A 17,641-nucleotide genomic window follows, 5' to 3' on the forward strand; every position below is an offset into this window, starting at 1 on the left:
AGCTCTGGCAGACTGCATTGATGCCAGAACCAACAGAAGCAAATAAATATTTGCCACTGTGAAAGGTTTCACCTCACCAACAGCTGCCTCCAAATGGATAATCCCCTCGCAGGACGTCTGCAACAATCTCTCTCAATTAATCAGCAGCAAAATCACTGCCATTTACAGCAACTTCTGCCTGCAACCGAGCCTGACACATCTCTTGATCTTATCCAAGAAACCAATGCTAACCACTTGACCCATCATCACCCCAGAATAAACCGTCGCCATGAAGTCCATCCATTCAGGTTCCCTGTCGGGCGCCTGACCCCACCACGCCTATTCCAGTGGACTAAAACTCATCAGCACCATGCTCGCTTCCATTCGAAAAGCCTCCAACTCTTTCTCGATCTTCCCTGATGCTTGGAAACATGCATCTGTCCTCCCAGTGCTTACGAAACCTTCTGTGGACTCTTCAACACTCGCCCAACTACAGACTGATCTCCCTTCTACCATTCCCAGCCAAGGTCTTACAGAAAGTCATCAAAACTCACCTCATCGAATAACTCAACGGCAACCAATTACTTTAATCCACTCAGTCTGGTTTCAGACCAAACTACAGCACAAAAACTGCCCTAATCGCTGCCACGAACATCCGCATGACTCTGTACAGAGGAGACACTGCAGCCGTTATCCTCCTGGACCTCCCCACAGCATCTGGCACAGTCTCCCACCCTATCCTCCTCCAAATCCTACACGACATTGGAATCTAAGAGCAAGCACTCTGATGGACCTGCTCCTTCCTTACCGGAAGGTCCCAGTCAGTCAGCCTGGCGCTGAACACCTCGGACACATGCTACCTCATCTGCAGAGTTCCGTTAGGGTCCTCCCGGAGCCCGATCCTCTTCAACGCATACATGACCCCTTTAGCAAGCATCATCCGCTCACACAGTAACAACACCCTGCCCTAAGCTGATGGTACAGAACTCATTGTCTCCCTCATGGATAAAACGCCAAGTACCTGGATCAAGTTACATGCCTGCACGACTGAAATCACCCACTGGGTGAAGATCAACTGTCTAAAACTAAACACAGACAAGACCAAAATCATGACCTTAAGGAAGAGCACATCACTGAGTAGCCAACAGAGCGAGGACCGACACCCACCCACTGACGCTAAGAACCTTGGGATCGTCATAAACAGCAAAGTCAACATAACTGGCCAAATCAATGAAGTGACCGCTTCATGCTTCCATGCCCTGAAGATGCCAAGAATGATTTTGAAATGACTCCCAATTAGCCCCCAGAAAACCTCACACGTGCCCTGTTCACAAGAAAGCTGGAAAATGGGAACACCCTCTTTACCAGAATCAACAAAAAACTTAGCAGAAGGTTACAGACCATTCACAACTCTGAAGCCATAATCACTCTAAACCTCCCAAGCAGCACTCACATTGCACCACACCTGAAGGAGCTCCACTGGCTCCCCATCCACAAACAAACACATCTAAACTCCTGAACCACAGTTTCAAGGCACTACATAACACTGGCCCAGCATACCTCGACAATCGCATCAGCTTTTACAACCCTTCCAGACACCTCTGCTCGTCTGGACTCTTACTTGCACAAATCTCATACATACGAAAAATTAGATCTAGTGGTCGCGCCTTCTCCTACATCGCTCCTAAAGCTTGGAATGACTTGCCTCTACACATAGGAGCCTCCTTCTCACTTCTTGAACTCCACAAAAAGCTGAAGACCTGACTTCGAGTAATCCCAGCAGGCCCTAGGTGTGCCTAGGCTCATACCTACTGAGCATCAGGATATCTCGGGTGATAGTGCGCTCTACAAAACTGCATAACATAACAGTGAGATAGTGAACAACCACAGAAATAAAAACTTATCTTAAAGAAACTAGTCCAAGGACATCTGGACTGGCGAGGCTCTTGTAGTAGGCATTGTGCAATACAGTTGCACTGAAGGCCCCTAAATAGGGTAACCCATTAAATGTACAGAACAGAGTAGCAGAGGTAGTACAGGTAGCCTCTATGTAGGGACTCCGGCATACGAGCTCCGGCGCCTTCAACTTATTCAAAATCAGGCTGCGCGCCTTATCTACAGACTCCCTAAGTGCCACCGCGTAACCCCTTTACTCAAATCCCTCCACTGGTTACCCATCTCCCAGCGCTCCCTATTTAAGTAGGGCTGCCTAACTTTTATGGCTCTAGCCGGCACTGTTCCAGGGTTTGTCAACTCAAAAATTGGTGCCTATCCTCCCAACAGAAGCCTTCACTCTTCTACTCAAGCTCTTTTGGCGGTACCTCGCTTTAGGAGGAAAAAACAGGGAGGCCTGCGTTTTTCCACCCTTGCCCCCCGCTTCTGGAACACTCTCCCTTTCACCATCCGGTCCCTCTCTGTCTACACGGACTTTGGCAAAGCTTTAAAAAGTCATCTCTTTTCCCAAGCTTTTCCTCTGCAATAATCTCCCGGCTCCTCCCCCCTCCTATGTCAAGTCACAGCGCCAAGGAACCGCTAGGTGTTAGTGCGCTTAATACATTTGTTCAACTTCAACTTCAACTTCTAGGAGGGTTGGCACAAGGAAGACAGGAGCTACTGGTCACGAATCGTTGTAGTTGAGATAGTTTGCCACAGGTGTCCAGTGACCTGTCCTACTATGACTCTGCAAACTAGGCCAAGGACAACCACTTCCAAGAAGTCAATCGAAAACACACAAAGCCCAAAAACATGACAGCCCATTCACCACTACCAAAGTACATAAACAGCCAGAGTTCTCATAATGGACACATAGTGATCTTTCAGTCATGACTATTCCACTGCAGATGCATCAACAGAGCTTCTGCTGTGCCCTTCTACCATGCACTGGCATGCACCACAATCCCGCTACTACAGCACGCACAGAACTTGCAAGATGCAACTTCTTGGTATCATCATCCTGACTCGTGTCACTTAATCAAGCTCTCGTTATGTCCTCTATCTTGACATGCAGAATCCACTTGTAACTCACTCACCACATAAACATAGCATAGTTCAGATGCTGCCGCTATCAGTACACCCTACAGATTTAAAACCTGAATGTGGTGAATCCTCTTCTCCCCATTCTGAAGCTGATAAAATGTGAATCACCTAACTGGTATACAATAAACACCTCTTATTTACCACATTTAAGTAATTTACTTGAAATTAGTTCTTGGACCTGGCCCATTTGCAGGGTTATCCTCAATCTTTTTGCCTTCCTCCGCATATTGTTCTGGCCTTCTTTTTGTTTGCTTTAGGACTCAAGGTACCTTACCACTATAATCAGTGCTATGGTGCATGTGCTCTCTCCTCTAAATATGGTATGACTGGCTTACACCTGTTTGGCATATTTGTTTTACTTGTAAGTTCCTTGTAAAGTGGTATTCCATATACCCAGAGCCTGTAAATTAAATGCTACTAGTGGGCCTACAGCACTGCTTGTGACAACCACATACGTAGCCTTTCAAACCTGTTCCAGGCCTACCACTGCAAGGCCTGCATGAGCAGATTACTGCCACCTTGACTTGGCATTTAAAACGTCTTGCCATGCCTTAAACTCCCCTTTTATTTAACATAGGTCACCCCTAAAGTAGGCCCTAAGTGGCCTTTGGGCAGGGTGCGATGTAAGTAAAAGGTAGCAAATGTGCCTTAATTCGTGCCATGTCCTGATAGTGACAAACAGCCTATTTTGTCTCTCACTGCTGTGATGCCTACTCCTCTCATAGGCTAGCATTGGGAATTCCCTTATATACTTTTGAGTGGTAATTCCTGATCTGAAAGGAGTGGTGTTGCCATGGGTGGTATGTTTAGAATGATAGTGAGAAATCCTACTTATTGGTGTAGTTTGGTTATACATCACTGTAGGAAAGTGCCATTTTTTGCAAGGTTGCCCCCCCATTTTTGCCTAATGTAGATGCACTTTGACAGAGTGTGCCCTAGGCCCCTGTCAACCAGGTACCCAGGGCCTATGTTCTTTCCCTAAAACTGTACTTTGTACTCCTAAATTGGAACCTCCCTGGCCACATGCAAGTCCCTTGTAAAAGGTACCATATTTACCATGGACCCAGTGACCAAGAAAGGCCTCTGAGGGCTGCAGCACATATTGTGCCACCCTTGGAGGCCCTGTACCTTAACACACACACACACTGCCATTGCATGCTGCACGTTTTGGTGCAGATGCAGAGAAAAATGAAGAGTCGACATGGCACACATCCTTGTGTGCTCTGCCTCTATCCATTGCCTCTGGTAAAGGTAAGCCTCCCCTCTAGCAGGGTGCACTATACCATTGCTGATGGTACAGTGGCATGCACCCTGTACCCCTAAGTCTATTCTTGGGCATTGTAAGTGCAGTACAGCAATAAAGAGTATATGGTCTCGGAGTTTGTCATTACGAACTCCACAGCTCCATAATGGCTAGACAGAACAAGCATTTGCAACGCAATAGGTCTCGCATTAGGAAAAGTTGAGCTATTGGTATTGTAAATGACACATTTTTTATTTATGTGTTGGTTTTGAAAATAGCTAAATTAATAGCTTTGTCATTTACAATGCCAATACTTTTAACTTTCGCAAATGTTACAGCGCTAGACGTAAGCTCAAAATAAGTATTTAGCATAGTGTACCGCACAAGTGACATTTTGTTACTACTGTTATCAGAGTATTGCTTAAAGTAACTTCTAAAGCAGCCCCCACCCCGCCGAGGAAAGCAAGGACCTGCCCCATTCTTTATTAAAGCATCTCGGGGGTTTGCCGGCCCTGGGAAAGAGTTTTTTTTTTTGCTTAGCTCAGCCAAGCCCTTTGAAGGACAAAAAAAAAAGAAACTAAAGCTCAGAGCTGAGACATGAACAAAATAAGCGTTTGAAGAATGCGAATTGTGAGTTCGGTGTGGGGGCGCCCCCCTCGCTACACCTTTCGAATCCCCCCCTCCCCCACATGACGAAGTTTAAAGCAGGACATTTGGGAGGGGGCAGCCTTCGTGTGTCTTTGAAAAGTCAAAAGCAATTTACAAAAAGCAACAGTACTATACGCAGAGAATGCTACTCACATAGAGGGTGGAAATGGGGAAAGATTTTAGCAGTTAGGGTGCAAAACAAGGGAGTTCACACACTAGGAGTCACAAGGACGGTGCGAACCAGGAGGACATGAAACGCGCAACACCGTTGCACTCTCCGGGAGCAGCGAAAAGTGTGCAAAAGTGTGCACTTTGAGAATGCAAGGGGGAGTCTCACAGATAAGTGTGGACTAAGGGTACTCAGAAGTGTTTAAAAGAATGGTACAAACAGATAGGGGTGACTAGAAGAGTGAAATGCGAGCACACTGTCTGAGGGAGCAATAAACTGGAACTTATACAGAGGAGAGAGAGAAGAGGTTACTCACAGAAAGTGAGTAATGGGGGACATGCAACATGAGGGTATAAGTTTAGGGTACTCACGTACAAAGGTGTAATATTAGGGTAATCACCAGAGGGTGGAAAAGGAAGGGGCTAAGAGGATAAGTAAAATGAGAATACTAGCAGAGTGTGGAAGAGAAGTAGTGGCAGATCGGGGACGTTGATACTCGGAGGATAGAACAAGCGAGTAATGAGAAAGGTGTAAAATGATGTGTATACAAGAGGACATTCACAAGGAGTAGGGGCAAAAAGAGGGTACTGGCAGAGAGGCACTAACAGAGGTGTAAAATGAAGGCTCTTGACGTGAAGTGACAGTAGGGGCACTCTGGAGGGGGGTTACAAGGAAGACTTAATAAGAGAGTACTCACAGAGAGAGGTGTCTATCGGAAGCCAGGGTGGGGCTCTCTGTACAGTCCATGATCTCATGGGGTCCTCCAGCCCTGCAGTAGCCTTCAGGAGACACGTCCCAGCAGACACTGCGGCCATGGGGCAGTAAATACACTGGCTGTGTCCTGAAAAGCAGCCCTGCCCGAGGGGCAACCACTGTAAGAACGCAGGAGAGCATTTCCCTCACTGCCTGCACGTAAGATGTCACCTGGTACTGGAAGCGTCCTATCGAGTTTCAGAGAAGTGCTCGAACAGTTGAAAAATACTATTTTTTTTTTAAGAAACACGCAAATAAAATCCCCAAAAGTGGGGGAGGAGCCAAGCTCGCGATCGTAATGGTCGCTCTGTAGCTCGGCTCCGTCAGCCTTCCGGCCTGACTCGAATATCCTGCCGCATATCCTGCCCCGGGACGATACACTCGAGCAGAAATTGAAACGCAACGTGTTGCTCTTACTCACCGTCTGACCTGGAGGCTCCTGCGTGCCGCGGCTCCGAAGTTGTGCCTCCTGAGGAACCGGGGCCTCCGCGGTGATGAAACCGGGGCCTCGCCTATTGGACCCAGCCTGGCGTTGATGTACACGTCGGCCCCGGCCGAGAGAGTGAGCCGCTGGCGAGAGACCGTTGTGCGAACATCCCGGTGGTCCTGATCCGGGCTTGCCTTGGCGGCCGTGCAGCTGGTGTGGGGCGCGGTGAACCGAGGGCTGATCGTGTGAAGGGGTCCCCCTGCCGCTGCTCCATCCATCCACCCTGGAGCCTCGCGCCGGGACCTGTTCATCGGACACGCCAACGATATTGCAGGCTGAACCCCGGCTTTGGCGGCTCTCCTTTCTGCACCAAGGCTGCATTAGTGGGACCCCCTTGGTTTCTGTAGGGGTCCGCATCTGTGGGCCTGATCCGGGAGTCGCGGGAGGTGGTGACGAGGCTGAATCTACAAAATGGCGGCCGTCGAGATAGGCCGTGGATATCCTCCTGACGGCGGACCTGGATTGCTGGACTGCACGGGGGCCTGGACATGTGTGCGCGAGCCTACAATTGGCGACGTTCTAGACGCACTGTGGTCCTTGCATGCGGCCTTGACCCCCGATGCCCCTGGGGGATCGGTGCGGTCCGCCGCCATCTTAGATGGCCGGTTCCTCGCGGTCCCCTCTCGTCTCAGTGATGCCTCTGCCTCACCCCCCTCGGCCGCGCTGAGAGCTACTGCTGCTGTCCGTCGACAGGTATGCAAGCGAGTGGCTTTGGAACCTCCTGCGCTTCAATGTTTGGAGTTTGGGGGCCTGGATGTCGTGCTGGGGTCCGATCCTACTCGAGTGTCCGAGAAACATGATGGCTCGCTACATATCTTTGCCTTGATGAGGTCGTGTTTCTGTTCTGCAGGGGAACCCCCGCTTTCCCGAACGGCGAGACTGAACTCCTGTCTTTTCCTGCCCTTGTTAACATTGTTGGGACACTTGAACTGTATACCCGGACTTTTGTTCTCTTGCTTATGGATTGACCTCCCTGGCCTACGTCTTCATCGGACTACTTTTCGTTCGTGTGATTGCCCCGCACCGAGTTGCTCACTTCTCGCTGTCATATGGTGGGAGTTAATTGTGGCTAAGAAAGGCCTGGGGTGAGATACGCTGCTCCCGGTGGATTGCTGGTGTACATATCCGTGGCGAGCTTTCCCGTATGCATAGTGCGGTGGGTGACCCCCTTGTAAGTTTTATGACGCTCGAGATTGTGTCGTTTTCGTTTACACGTATTACGATTGACTGGTTGGACGGAGGGCTGAGGCCGACCGTTTTGTCTTTGCTCCTTCACTCCTCCCTCCTACTTCTTTCGTCTTCATGCCCTTCTTTTTGTCTCCTTATTCCTCTTCTCTTTCGTGTCTCTACTACATTTCGGGTTCGGGATTAGGGCGACAGGCACGCTGCTGGGGGGGTAGGCCGTAGCCTTCTGCAGGGGTGCTGGGTGGGATGGGTGGGATGGGTCTTCTTTGCTGGTTTATTTTCCTTAGTTCTATGGCCCTTTTGTGTCTCTTTATAGGAGCGCCGCGACTGTCCCTGCCTCCCGTGGTATGATTGGGATGGGGTCTATATCGTCGCTTCTCTCCTTCTTGTGGCTATGCTGCATTTCAATGACGACTCCCATCCCCTCCTTGTTGCTAATACTCCTGCTCTTTTCTGTGTCCTTGCTACGGGATGCTTGTTTCGGCGCGGCGCTCTTCTCTTTCAGTCTGTATTTTTCTTTTTCCCCTTTTCCTTCCCCTCCCCTTCTCCCTCCTTCTCTCCCTAAGGTTAGTATGACGGGTTAGCTCTAGTGATGTTAGTATTCCGGTTCCTTCGTTCTATCTCCGATGTACTACTGGGTGGTAGATGTGCATAAGATGAGTCTACTTATATGTTGATTTGAGTTAACCGCCTCTGCTTTCGTACTGCTGTATACTGTAGTGACAATTCTCCGCACTGCTGCCCTTTAGTTTTCTTATGGCCAATGGTTTTCTCGGGGAACCTGGATTCATTTATGCTGTATCCGAGCCGGTTATACTCCTTATTGTAATATTATAAAATTAACCTTCATTATTCCTGTTTGTGGGCCGTCCAGATTCTCCCCCCCCCTCTCCTTTTTTGAACTGTATTGATTGCACATCATCCTGATTGTTTCTGTATATTTTTCTTCTGTATTTTTTGACTGCTCTATTGTGTCGTGGCCGGCCGGTCTGGTTGTAGGCCCAGATTTGTATATCCTTTTTGTACAAATAAAGGTTTACAAAAAAAAAAAAATCCCCAAAAGTCTGACCACCTCCTTCTCCAGTCCAGAGTGAGGTTCCCCACACCTCTGTGCGCCGCACTCCAGGGAGGGAGGCCGAGAGTCAACGAGAAGCCAGGATCCAGGCGCTAATAAGCCAAACATGCTAGAAACGACAATGATTTGAAGCTCCCAGATCCCAGAGCGGGTCAGAGAGAGGGAAGGGAAAGAGGGAGAAGGAGAGCGAGCAGGAAAGAAAACAAAGGGGAGGCAGGGAAGAGGGGAAGCAGGGGATAGGAAAAGGGGGAACAGAGTGACAGGGGAGGAGAGGAGAGAAGAAAACAAAAGCCACGCCAATGAAACTTTGTGCCTTACCTCCTGGGAGCTCTTTATTGCGGCGGCCGCTTTGATGTTCTCAGTGGCCACGCGGCTCACTGAGAACATCAAAGCGGCTGCGAAAATGCTCCCAAAGGCTGTAGGCGGACAAATGGTGCGCGCGCCCGGCGCACATGCACTGTGCCCGATCCGCCTGCAGACTTTGGGAGCCCCCTTACTATACTCTCGCAGAACAACGCATGCGCGTTGGTTCAGCAGGACCTAAAAATGAGAAGTTTGAAATCGAACTTCTCAGCACAGTAAACCCACACTAATGCTACTATGGAAGTTAATGAAAAGTGCACTTAGAGGGCATCTTAGAAATGCCTTCTGAAAAACAAACTGACCCTAGTGTCTTTTCTGACTGGCTGCTCGCCAGCTGCCACCCCAGACATGTTTCTGGACCCCTGGGTATAGAGCCTCCTGATCTCGGGGGCCTGAAACAAAGCACATCCTGAGCAAAGGTGCAAAGTCTCCCCCCCCCCCAGGATGGGCAGGGTCCACAAAGAGGAAGCTTCAAAAGCTTACCGCTTTTGTGAGCTGCCCCAGCCATTTGTTGCTCCCAACAACTGGCCCAACCTGTTCTGACCCCCATTTTGGGCAGGAGAATCGGTGGGAAAACCAAGATGGGAGGAGAGGTGTGTCCACCTTTACCAACCCCACCCCTCAGGTAGGGAAGGTGAGGGGAAGCACAACTCTCAGTTCCCGCTATCTTGAAGATGGGGAGACCCAACCAACCAAAGTGAGGCTTATGCACCCCTCCCACTGGAGGGAGGTATATTAGGGGGTGTACCCACCCTAAAGAAGGGACCCATTGGTCCCAACCTTTACCTACCTGAAACACCCTAAATTTAGTATTTAGGGACAACCCCGAACCTTGCCTCCGCAGACAAGAAGATAAAGGACCGAAGAGCCATGCTGAAGGAAGAAGAGGAGGACACCAACTGACTTGGCCCCAGCCCAACCGACCTGTCCTGACCTAGACCTGCTCCTGCGAAATTCCGGTGTGTTCTACAGCCAGCAGTCCCCCAGAACGTGGAGGACCTGCCCTGCCTTCCCCAACCAGACTTTGTCTCCAGTGAGCACCGGATTTGCTCACCAACAGACTGACTCCGGCCAAATCAACGAGTCTGCACCACTCTTCACCCGACGCCCACAGCCTGAGTTCAAGTGGCCTAACACCACGAGGAGGTCGCCCTGGCGATCCTGACCTGGGATCTGGTGATGCCTGACCTGCCTCGAGTCTCCCAACAATGCCTGCCGCCCCTTTCTGGACGATACCCCAACCGGAGCCGGTAAGAAGAATCCAACGCGAAATGACACCCCTGCACCAGACACCCCAAGGCCTTGGGTGGCCCAACCGACGGTGTTCCGTCATCCCATGACATTCCAACTTACCTCTCCAACCAGAGGTCGCTTCCAGAAGATCTTTGTGCCTGAGCCTGCAGTGTTTGTTCAAACCAGAGAATCCCCTTTGAAAGTAACAGGGCACCAGACGCCAAAACAGCACCCTGCACCCAGCCGCCCTAGTGCCGCTGTGGGTGCACTTTGGGTGCTTACTTGAACCCCCATTTGCCCCGTGCTTAAATCCAGGAGCTTTGCTCCCTCATCCTTGTAGCCTACCCGTGAGCAGCCACCAACCCCCATTGGAGAACGTTAGTTAGTAATAGGATTTTTAAAGCACATAGCTGCCCAAGGGATTTTCAGCGCTGAGAGTTAGATACGTTGCATAGAGCAAAGGGAATTTTTAGTGGCACTGATAAAAAATCCATGTCTTCAGCTTTTTTCTGAAATTTGATTCTGTTTGCCAGATGTGAAAAGGATCTACCAGTCCATCTGGATCTTTTGACTCTAGTCGTTTTTAGTAGGCGTTCCGAGCAGGACCGTAGGCATCTATTGGGGACATATGACACCACCAAGTCTCTGATTTTACGGGGGAACATGTTGTTTACGGCTTCGTGTGTCAGGCAAAGAGCCTTGAATTTGACTCTGGCCTCAATTGGTAACCAGTGGAGTGTTTATAGATGCTTTCCCACTGGTTCCTGTATTGGCACCTTACACAAGAGCCTAACAGCAGCATTCTGTAGGTTGTTCAATAACATCATTTCAGGCCACTATGTAAAGGAGTTTCCGTAATCAGGACGTGATGTAACCATGTATTACTGTTTTTCTTAAATGATTAGAAATCAGCTCCAGAACCTTACGTAGCATTAGGAGTAGCCCAAAGCATGGGCCTGCTAGCTTCTTTGCTTGAAACTCCATTGTTACTTCCCGTTCCAACCAAAAACTGAGATTTTTAATTGAGGGCATTGGGCCTCAGCACTCTACACCCGGCCGCCCTAGTGCCGCTGAGCGTGCTTCGAGAGTGAATTAAGTGTTTTTTATTTTGGAACAGTACATCATTGAGACAGCCACAACCATTCTGATCGGCATAAGTTTACAAGTGACATGGAATGGAATGGAATTTGTGACGGGGATTCACCCCAGCCCAAGTGTGTTCACTATGCAGTGTACTTGGGTGGGTCAGTAGTTTGAAATGTTTGACAGAGCATCCCCCTACTTTCTTTCCATTTCCCCCAGATCTTTGTCAAATTGTGTGGGTATCCCCTGCTCTCAAACACCATCCTTTCTGCCTGCATACACCAGTCCATTTCGTTTGCCCAGTCGTTAAACATCCGAATGGACTTGGCCCCCCATTTACGAGCTATGTTACGTTAAGCAATCATAAAGCCCAATGTGGCCCAAAGTTTCTTCCCCATTGTTAGGTCTGTTTTACCCCAGACGTTTAATAGACACTCCTGGGGTGAGATTGCTAGGTCGTTGCCACATAGTTGTTGCATGCGCGTGGCGATCTTATTCCAGTATTTCCCTATTTTGGGGCAGTTCCACCCTAGATGTAGAAAGGTGCCTTCTTGGCCGCAGTTCCTGGGACAAATTGCAGAGTCAAGTCTGTTCATTTTGACTAGTGTAGCACGTGTATAATATGACCTATGCAGTCATATCAATTGAATCAGCATAAACCGGGACCAGATCCCCACTTCTCTGGGCGACGCCAGTGCCTCCAGCCAATCCTCATCATCCAGTCTGCCCACTTCCTCCTCCCATCTGGATCTCAATTTCTCAAGGTTTTCTGGACAATGAATTAATATCTTCTGATAGATAATTGTCTAAAAGCCTATCACAAACCCAAGTAAGAAAGCAATATCTTCCAAGGGGGAAGAGGCCGGAAGATTCGCACTCTTCGGAATAGCTTGGCTTAATGCATGTTTGACTTGGAGGTATCGAAAGGTCTCTGTGGGAGCCAAATCGCAGTTTTTTTGAAGGTCGGCCAAGTGTCTAAACTTCCCTCTCACCCAAAGGTCGCCCACCCTGGAGAGGCACATCAACTCCCATTTATCAAAGCCTGGTTGGTTCCCCAGTAATCCCAATTCTCCAGAATCCCACAGTGGAGTAACTAAAGTTATTTTATCTTTCCAGTCCAGCGCCCTAGATGCTGTGTGCCATATTTTAATTGTCGATGATGTTTGGGGGTGGAATGGTGTTGCGCGTTTCCCACCACAAATGGCTCTGAGGTAACGACTGGCCTCATATTATGTCTGTCCATACTGTAGGCTGGATCATTGTGGGGTACACCATGCTCATACCAGCTCTTGGTCAGTTTATGTAGTGTGAAAGAAGTGTCCTTAGTTCAGTCTCTCCCGTCTTGAAGTATCCCGGGGGCACCACATATGGTGTATTTTGTAAAACATAAATAAAGCGGGAAAGCACCATCATTTTGTAGAGGGCTGCCCTACACAACAATGGCAAGGGTAATGACCTCCAGTATTGTACGTCTTCCTGCAAACGGCGCAGAGGGGGGTCTAAATTCTGGCTCTGGAACACCGATGGGTCTCTGGTTACATAGATTCCTAAGTACTTAAATCCTTGGGGCGCTAGAGGGCGGGCTAACAAGATGGCCACATTGTAGTGAGGCTCCGTCAGCCCTGGAGACACTATTCAAAAAATCATGCTAAACCTGTGGGGGAATCTCACTGTACTCTGCCCCATAATGTGGCGGAGGGTCGGCGGGAGAGGAATGCTCCGTCAGAAACGATTCAGAGAGAGCCGCAGATTAGCTGGGCGCCTTGCAAATTTGCGGCCTGTGAGGAGCGGGGCTGCTGGCTGAGCTGAGAGCAGGGAGAGCCTGCCGCCGACCGCGGAGACCGTGCGGCCGCACCAGTGTGGGGCTGCCGAGACTCGACTGCCAAGACGCCAGGGCACAACTGCAGGGATCCAAGATAGGTGGCAGAGCCACTGTGGCGACCGCACGGCTGAGGGCAGCTGCCGTACCCGCAGGCTGCGTGCCATCCGGAGGAGACCCTCCGCAAGATGACGCTGCGCGAGGCCCGAGCACCGGACCCACTCCGATCGCCACGCAATCCTGCTGAGCCCCAGCTTGAGTCATATCCCCAAAATCTACAAGGGAGCCAGGTACCGTGTGAACATGATGGGACTGGGAAACACACGCGCGCGCGTGCTCCGCCGATCCACCAGTGAACAACAGCATGGGGGGCCACACAGGCCTGGAAGGAGGCTTGGGAGCGCGCAGACTTCGCGCCAGGCCGGGGATCACGGCCTATCGCCCCACAGTCACTACCGCTCCGGCAGATTGAACGAGTGCCACTAACTGCGGCCTGCTGGGACAGGAGATGTCCAGTGCACCCCGTGGGACTGAGGACTGCGGTCACTCACCGCGTGAACGCCCTGTGGGGAGTAGCGCCCACCCCGCGACACAAAGCTGCAAGCCGGCAGCCCAGTGTTGCAGCTCACCTGGTACATGCAGTGGGCCTCGCTCGGGCGGCTCTTCCTTCGGTGGCCGCGGCTTCCCGAGCAGGGTGTCCCGGAGCTCTTTCTGGACGGTGGGGAGAAGCGCAGCCCAGGCCCAAATCCGGGACCTATCCTGCTCGGCGCTCCACCCGCCTGGCTTAAACTGCAACTCTGCACACAACTAGAGGCCGAGCGCCACAGGCGGGGATGCACCATTTTGCCTACGACGACGATGTGCTGAACAGGAGTGGGGCCTTCACAATTCACATTTTAGACAACACCTGCTGCCCTGTTCTGACACGGCACAAATACATTATCTTGAAGCGGTCGAAGTGGCACGGCAAGGAGCACATAGTCTCTACCAGAGTGCCCAAGCACATATCATGGGCACTGCTGGGCTCTTCGTTGCTGCCCCCGTTTTGCTGAAGAGGTAAACCCCGGGCGGGCGGCTGGAGGAGGGACGGGGTGGTGGAACGCGCCAAAACATTCCTGTATAACTGACGGAGCGGTTTCATGTGGCCCCCCCTGTCAGGAACAGTGTTGCAGCGCCCAGCCTGGGAAGGGCACCCTCTCAGTCAGGCACCCGATACGACACGAGCTGCGATGGGCGTTGGAAAGCCGTGAATTCACCAGTGCACCTGCCCAAATAGACAATGGGGAAACTGGATGGTAAACAGGCCAAGCTTACGTTTGACGCCCGCAGAACACCCAGGGGACAGCCGCCTGAGGCGGTGCAGGACAGTGCTGGCCAAACAGGTCAGAGCCCTGTAGATATTGACATGAAGGAGCTACTCTTCACAATAAAAAACGGCTTCGCATCTATCTTACGGGCAACCCTGCGACTCAGACTCGGTCCGTTACTCACATTGTAAGTGTCTACCTGCTACCACTTCATCATACATCTAGGCCGCTGGCATGCTATAAGCACACAGCACGGACCACGCACCATCAACATGGGGTTGCTGCACAGAAGGCTAAACAGGTCCTTTTAGATCTAACAGGAGGGTTTATGAGGGTGGGGGTTTGTACACAGCAAGTTGGGGTCGCCGCTGTGGGGGGACTGTTGGGGTACTATAGAGGGCATTGCTAGGATTTCAATGGATTTCAGGCTACTCATATACAGACAACACCTAGACTTAGAAAAGTCGGCAGGCCATTAATACCTTCTCGACACTTGTAGATGGCAGGTGATGATCGACGAGCTAACGCTACTGCGCAAGTGGGACTCCAAAGTTGGAAAAAAACGACACCTATTGGCCTACCTGAACAGGCATCATGTAGGCATAGCTATGTTGCAGGAAACACATACCCTCCCTACACAGCAGCCTAAGTTAGCGACTAGGAGGGCCTCCTTTAGATACTTTTCCTTCTACTCTGCCTACTCGAAAGGCACAGCTATTTTAATTAAAAGAACAGTTCCTTATAATAAAGCAGGCTCCATACTTGACCAGCAGGGGAGGTTCTGCATGACCTGGTGTAGGCTGGAGTCAGCTTCAGCATCAGTCACACTAGTATGCAGCTATGGACCAATGTGGACGACATGGATTATTTTATTAAACTATGGGCTCATATAGTGAGCATAGGCTCAACCCACCTCCAATGGGGGGGGGGGGGGAGATTTTAACCTAACCCTCCACCCATCATGCAATCGTTCCCACCCCTTGCCGCACCACTACACCAAAGCCCAGCGCCAACACCAGCAAATAATAGCCGATAATTTGCTGGTGGACGTCTGGTGGCACTACCACTCCACACATAGAGAAGGGACGTTCCACACGGCAGTACATAACAATTGGTCCAGGCTCACCTCACGAGACATAGCGATGCACACCCTGTCCATGCGCCACTTAGCAGGTACTTACTCCGATCACTCCCCAGTGTTACTGCAGCTGACCCCTCCTGGTATGACGCCCCAACCCATTATGTGGCGTTCACAGCCCACAGTGCTTTTAGACACTGTGTTTAAGGCAGAAATGGGTGAGGCGCTAGAGGAATTCCTGAGGCTTAACACAGGTTCTGTCCCCACCCTGGCCACTGTATGGGAGGCGCTGAAGGTTACTGTTAGGGGATTTTGTATAGCCAAAACAGGGGGCATTCTTAAAGACATCCGAGCAACTCTCGCATGACTAGAACGCCAGATTCAGCAACAGGAAACAAACATTCACGCAAGACGCGAGGGACCCGCACTGGCCAGGTTCTGCGAGTTACTTATGGAACCATAGCTTGCCAAAGCAAAAAGGGAGTGCCTGTTTCGCAGCAAATACCACATAGCGCGTTGGTACGGTGAAGGGGAACGCCCTGGCAAAGTGCTTGCAGAGACTATCAGACCGCCTAAAGCAGCGAACCATGTGTTAGCCATCCGCGATGGGGAGGGCGAGGTACACCAGGACACCCCAGCCATAATGGCTGTTTTTACAACTCACTACCAATCGCTTTGCACGTCTTGTGAGACAGGGCAAGGCGAGACCGCAATATTTGCAGCAGATAAAACTCGCCTGGCTCAGTAAGGGGCAGCGGGAATTCCTAGCGGCCGACATTGAAGTGGAGGAAATACAAGGGGCCATCATGCAGATAAGGAGCGGGAAGGCGCCGGGGCCGGATGGCCTCACAATAGAATTTTATAAGACCTACATAGATACGCTTGCCCCCTTCCTAAAATCAGTATATGATGAGGCGGCCCAAGCGGGAATACTTCCGCCCTTCATGCATTAGGCGATGTTGGTTTCGCTGTTGAAGCCGGGAAAAAACCCTTATTCTACCTACTCATATAGGCCGCTGTCCTTAATAAACTGCAATGTCAAGATATTGGCAAAGGTGTTGTCCAACAGACTTGATGGGCAATCTAATCAGGCCAGACCAAGCGGGCTTTATACCTGGTCGGTCCACTTCTCACAACTTACGGACCCTATTCTCTATTATGCATGAGATCGACCAGGAAGACCAGGCGGTGGTGGTCTTTCTCAACGCCACCAATGCGTTCAATTCCCTGGAATGGGGTTACCTGTTCCCTGTATTTACACATATGGGGTTACCTCCCGAGTTTTTCTTGTGGATCAAGTTGCTGTGCCACCCTGCTCCTTAATGGGGAGCGCTACCCAGCCTTGGGTATTCCCAGATGCACGCGGCAGAGATGTCCCCTCTCACCCCTGCTATTTGCAATAGCAATGGAGCCACTGGCCGCCATGCTCCGGCAGCATCACAAGAGGTACGCGCTGGACTACCCCACAAGGTCTGTGTTCATTTCGCTGTACGCAGATGACATCACGCTTTATGTGCATAATCCTGATGAAGGATTCAACACCATGATCCGTGCAATAATAAGATTTGGTGCCTTCTCGGGCATCATAAACTGGGGCAAGTCTCAGGTGATGCCGCTCACTCGGTGCACCACTTCCTTTCCAATGGACTACCTGCTACAGTGATGCAACGACAAGGTCCGGTATCTTGACATAACCATAGTCAAAGATAAGGAGGGGCTAATGCGAGCAAACTATGGGAAGGTCCTTAATAACGTGGAGGACTCGAGCACTACGTGGATAGCCTGCAGCTTTCCCTAGAGGGCAGAGTAGCCTTAATGATAATGGTTCTTATGCCCAAATTTTTACATCGCCTTCAACCCAGGCTGCTCTTTTTTCACAAGACTTAAGAGTCAACTCATCCATTTGGCATGGGGCAGGAAACAGCCACGGATAAAGTGGAGCACCCTTATACTGCCGTTTGCCCAGGGTGGGTTTGAAGCACCGATCCTGAACTTTACTATCTCAGTGCTCAGGCACACTATGCTGTGAACTGGTTCAAGCCTCCGCCCTTCATGACGCACTTAGCGATGGAACTGGGGTATATGGCACCAATCCCCATAACGGGCTTTCTGGGCACTGATGATAAGACAGTCGGAGGACGAAGGTCAACAGTAGCCTGCACTAATAGCACGTGTCTAGCAAT

The 17,641-nt window shown here is 50.6% G+C and overlaps 1 protein-coding gene across 3 annotated transcripts in view; it reads right to left on the reverse strand.

The window, feature by feature from the left end:
- ATG7 (autophagy related 7) overlaps positions 1-17,641 on the reverse strand; it is a 1,226,522-nt gene that overhangs the window by 1,194,071 nt on the left and 14,810 nt on the right. The gene's annotated exons all lie outside the window — the stretch shown is intronic.

This window comes from Lissotriton helveticus, chromosome 9 (genome assembly GCF_964261635.1).
Source record: "Lissotriton helveticus chromosome 9, aLisHel1.1, whole genome shotgun sequence".
In the NCBI taxonomy this organism is placed as follows: Eukaryota; Metazoa; Chordata; class Amphibia; order Caudata; family Salamandridae; genus Lissotriton; species Lissotriton helveticus.